The 4,878-nt window shown below is 60.2% G+C and overlaps 1 long non-coding RNA gene across 1 annotated transcript; it reads right to left on the bottom strand.

Annotated features, from left to right (window-relative positions):
• Positions 1–476: 476 nt before the first annotated feature.
• LOC125755786 (uncharacterized) lies at positions 477–3,819 on the bottom strand. Its single transcript, XR_007413106.1, has 2 exons — positions 2,077–3,819; positions 477–779 (listed from the first exon to the last, which is right to left on the bottom strand). It is a non-coding gene; the product is annotated as an uncharacterized LOC125755786 (long non-coding RNA).
• Between the last annotated feature and the right edge of the window lie 1,059 nt (positions 3,820–4,878).

Raw genomic sequence — 4,878 nt, 5'->3', positions numbered from 1 at the left:
AGATTACAGAGAAGGGAAAAGTGGAGGAAGCCTACCCCACTGGGGGCAGTTCCTAGGGGCCAGTGTGATACCCTCGAAGTGGACTTTCAGATGTTGGTGGCTTTGTTCAGTCCCTGCCATTCTCTAACCAGAATTAGGGTCAAGACACACTGTAGCAATCCCAGGGAGCCCAACCAGCAATGCTACCACTCCTTCTAAAATTTAAGCCTTCAGGTTTCTGGAACGAGTATCCAGCACTTCTAGTAGCAGCCTCACTGTAGAGGGACACACACACACACACACACACACACACACACACACGCTTCCCTAAGCAGGACCCACTTTGGGGAGCAGGGAATATAATTTGCTGAATGATGCTACTGGAAGAACCGGAGACATTACACTTTACACAGGCAGGGGAGGACAGGCAGCTGGCCCTGTGACTGAAACAACAGCTTTAAGAACACAGTCCTTTCTGCTTCAAGGCACAGAAGAAATTGTTTTTGCCTCTTTTTTATTTGCAGTTATTATCGGAGAGGCTTCCCCGACCCCAATCCCCAGCACCATCCTCATAGTTTCAGGTCATCCGTTGTCAGTGCCCAAAGGGGGGGGGGGGCGGTGGTGGGCCTGGGCGGCTCCTTGTGCGCGGAATCCTTCCCTGGTGACTCCCAAATCCGGCGTCTTCTCGGCCCGCCTTTCCCTCGGGGGAGATTCGGAGAGGCTGCAAAAATCTGGGCGCCCGCTCGCTCGCTTGTCAAGAAGCAAACTGTCTTCACATTCTCCAAGAGCAACATCCCTGCCTAGGAAGAGGAAGGAAGAGGCAAAATAAATAAAACCAGTTAATGTTGTAGTTAACTTGCAAATCAAGTAAATCTGTTGGTGCCGTATTTGAGAAATAAACCATCAGAGCGTCACAGCAAACACACACTTCTGAACGTCTTCATTTTGATTTAATGGTATATCAGCGTCAACTATCGCTTCCTCTGCTGGTACACACGGCCTGATGCCGCGGGAGGAGGGTGCCCATGTTTATCACCGAGTGAGATGACTAATTACACCTTGTCAATCACCGGCTATGAAGACATAAAACCAGCGCGCACAATGAAGTAGTTGCCTGCAGCGTCAATTAGTTGGCGATTCGGAGGTTATTGCGTGGCCCTGCTTCGGCCGCCTCTAATAACGGGCCGGAGCGCCGGGAAAGCGCGCTGATCAATCACTCTCCTCCCGCGGCTCCCGGCTCCCGGCTCCCGGCCTCTCCCCCCGCGCCGCCCGGCCCCACTTTCCCCCTGGCCGCCTGTGCTTCCTCCCTGCGCGGCCCAGGCTCCGTGGCGCCGGCAGCCCCGGGAGCCCCGGGAAGTTTGCGCGCGGCAGCTCCGCAGCCGGCAGCCGGGAGCCCCGCAGCCTTCGGGGAGCGCCGGGGCTGGTGGCCCCTTTGTTGGAAGAGGCGTGGAGGGAGCGCTTTTGTTCTGAGTTAGTCACGGTGGCCGGCTGGAGGCTGCTGCCTCATTATGCGCCGGGTCTGCTCGTCTGCGAGGAAGCAGATGGTGGGGAGGTAGGCAGCGGCGAGGCTAGCCAGACCTGAATTCCGTTCACCTGTCACCCGCCCGCAAAACACAGGTTCTGGGGACTTGGGGATGCTTTCTCCCCGTCGGGGGGAGAGGCGTCGAGGGGCCGCCGTCTCCGACGCCTCGGAATACCACTCTTACCTGCGGGCGCCTGCTCCCCCAACCCCCTGCCTCCCTTCCCCTGGGCTGCGCCTTCCCGCGCCCGGTACACGTCGCTCACGTGTCAGGATGTGTGTTTGCAGCCGGTTCCTTTCCTTGTTTGCTCTTCGCGGACCGGGCTCAGCGGTGATGCTACGTCCCCCTGCCTCTGGGGAAGGTCAGCAAAGTGACCCGCTCCCGAGCCCAGGGCCGGGGCACCCAGATCCCGCCCCGTGGCGGGAGACCCCCCCCCCCCCCCTGCGCGTCCCAGCCCGACACGGAGGGATGCTCAGGCGGGCGCGCCCGGAGGGAATCTTGACCGCCTGGGAATTCGGGGTCGGTCACGGATGGGCGCGGACTGCAGGTCACAGTGGCGACGACATCGTGTACTTACATATGTGGGGCGAGCGGAGAGCCGCAGGGTGTGTTTCCATGTTTCTTGAGAAGCCGGCGGCAAGAGTCACCGAGCGCGCCTCCCCGCGCCCCCACCTGCCCCCCACCTCCTAAAGCGGCCCCTCCTCGAGTTCTCGCCGACGGACTGTATCCATCTAGCCCAGGCGCGGAGCTGCACCAACCACAAACTCCCCAGCTTTGTTACAATTTTTTCTGCCCTTTGGGAGACCCCCAGATGAACCTCGGTGACTCCCAGTTTAGATTTCATTCCGTACTTTCTTTGAAAGAAAGTGCCCCAGATGCGTCAGTAAAACACGCCTGTGTATGCGCATAGGCGTCCGCGTGCCTGGGCGCGAGCCGTGTGCAGGCGCCAAAGCACACGTCTGTGTGAACACAGGCGCACGCGCACGTCTTTGGGTTTATGGTCCTTTCCTCGCGTTGGGGCATCTGTGCATGTGCGGCGTGTACACACATACTTGTAACTTCAAGAGTTTTTTCAAATTCGCAAAATATGGCGGTGGAGAAGCCCAAGCAGGGACTTAGGTAGTATTGTCTGAACATGCACTTGTATGTATAACATGCAATTTACCCCTTTATGAATGCATCCTCCTGCCTGGCACAGGCCACTTATACTTGATGTGCCCGAGTAAGTCTTGGTTCTACATTCCTGCTGGTCAAGTTTCTGCGAACAGAGATGAACCCGTGGGCTTGCGCACATGGACACCAATGCATGTGCTTAGACATTACAGACACCCACGTGTTTATGTTTGAAAGTTATGCACAGTATGTAGGAGGTATGATTTTGTGCCCTGTAAGATAAACTGCACAGACCCCGGCTAGCCTCTTACCTCCTTGAGCAAGCAGACACCCCCAAAGCAAACCCAGGAAATGGGGCTTTGTTACTGACTTGCTCACTCGGTTTTTCTCCACAGTCACTGTTTGTTGCCTAAATCCAGCTTCACCACACATCTAGGCATCTTCCCTGTGTCCCCAAGAGACTCTGGGTTGAGCCTGAAGTCTGGGAACTGGGGTGGCAGTTGGGATTTACCCACAGGCTGGGCTGTTGATCCTTGGAGAAGTGGTGCAGCCAGGCGGCAGGATGGATGTCTATCAACAGCTGGGTCTGTGGCATGATGCAACCAGTCAGCAGAGGATGGGCCTGTGATCTTTAAGGACCTCAGTGATACCCAATGTATGTCGAAGTGGGAAAGTTACTAATAGGAGGAGATGGAGAGGGAAAAGAGGGAGTGCTGAAAGAATTTGGTTAGTGCTTACTAGGTTCCAGGTACTTTAAAACCCATCATCTCTTTTGTTCAGTGCACGTGTGGAGGGGGCGCCTTGCCGTCCCTCCGTGAAAAAAATCAAAAACAGCCTAAAGGGAGTTAAGTCACTTGCCTAAGGTTAAACTGCATGTAAATGGCGAACTGGGATTCGAACCTGTGCCTTCACTAGCGCCTGAAGACGTGTTTGCATTCACTCTAGGCTGGAGAGGGAGCGGGAAGGGCAAGAACTGGAGCTACAGGCTCCCTTAAAGTGGGCCCTAGCTTGCTTGGAGCCAGGCTACGCTGGCTGGCCCTCCACCCCCGGAGTCTTCCAGCTCCCGCCGGCTCTGGCCTCCCTGGCCCAGCGGGGTCCCCGGGAGGCCTACGCGGCCGCCTGCAGCCCGCAGCGCGCAGCCTGGGCGGAAGGCCGAGCTTCGCGGGAAGCAGCCGAAGGCTCCCGCAGCTCTGGCCCAGGCCCGCCTTCCCAGGCCTCCCCAGTCGGTACCCGAGGCGGCGGCTCTGGGCCGAGGGGAGACCGGAGTGAGAGCTCCTCAAGCATCCTCCGGCTGCGCCTTCTTAGGATGGAGACGGCAGGGAGAGAGGGTTTAATTTTCTATCCCGGAGAAATCGCAGGAAACTGTTGGTAGCTTAAAAACTCCAAACCCCGCGCTCTCCCTCCTCCCTCCCTTCCTCCCGCCCCCTCCCTCCAGCCTTGCCCACCAGCTCCCACCATCTCGTCTCTCCTTTCCTCCGGCTTCTCCCCTCCCTCTCGGGTCTCCCGCCTTCCCGGAGCACGCGCTGCCAGGGCCCGGGGTGCTGGGCGGCCAATGGCGCGGCGGCAGGACGTGATGTAAGGCGCGGCTGTAGAAAAGGCGCGGACGCTTGGCTGGCGCGGACTGCAGAGCCGGGGCTGGGCTCGGCGCGCTCTTGGAGAGCTTTGCGCGCGGCTGGGCCCGCGGCCGCGGCTCCTCCTTCCACTCTGCTCCTCCTCCTTTTTCTCCTCCTCCTCCTCCTCCTCCTCCTCCTCCTCCTCCTCCTCCTCCTCCTCCTCTTCCTCCTCCTCCTCTTCAATTCTCTCGGTGTCTCGGCTCGGCTCGCTGGCTTCGGAGAAACCCGTGCTACAGTCGCCGACCCAGCGCCTAAGCGGGTCGCTAGGGGTGGGGGTGCACCCTAAGGAGGGGAGAGGTCCGGGCAGCTGCGCCGCCGCGGGCACCCAGCCGTCCCCGAGTGAGCCCCGACCGCAGCCGTCGCCGCCTCGGGCAGAGTTTGCGCTCCTCTTTGCGCCCGGGGCGCTGAAGCCGGGCGGGCGATGCCCGCGGCGTGAAAGCGCCCGCGGCGGGCGCCGACCTCTGCCCTCGTCTTCCCCCTTCCCGCTCCCCACCCCCGCCCCGTGCCCTTGTGACCCTGGTTTTGGCGCCGCCGCCCAGGCGCCCCGCGATGTAGCTCCCCCTGCGCCTCGGCGGGAGGCGTCCTGGCCCGCGGGCGCCCGGGGCCCGGAGCCCGGCCTGGGGGCGCAGCCGAGCTCGGGCGGGGCCGGGGCC

Source organism: Canis lupus, chromosome 9, assembly GCF_003254725.2.
Source record: "Canis lupus dingo isolate Sandy chromosome 9, ASM325472v2, whole genome shotgun sequence".
Taxonomy (NCBI): domain Eukaryota; kingdom Metazoa; phylum Chordata; class Mammalia; order Carnivora; family Canidae; genus Canis; species Canis lupus.
This window is presented reverse-complemented; position numbering and strand designations above follow the sequence as displayed.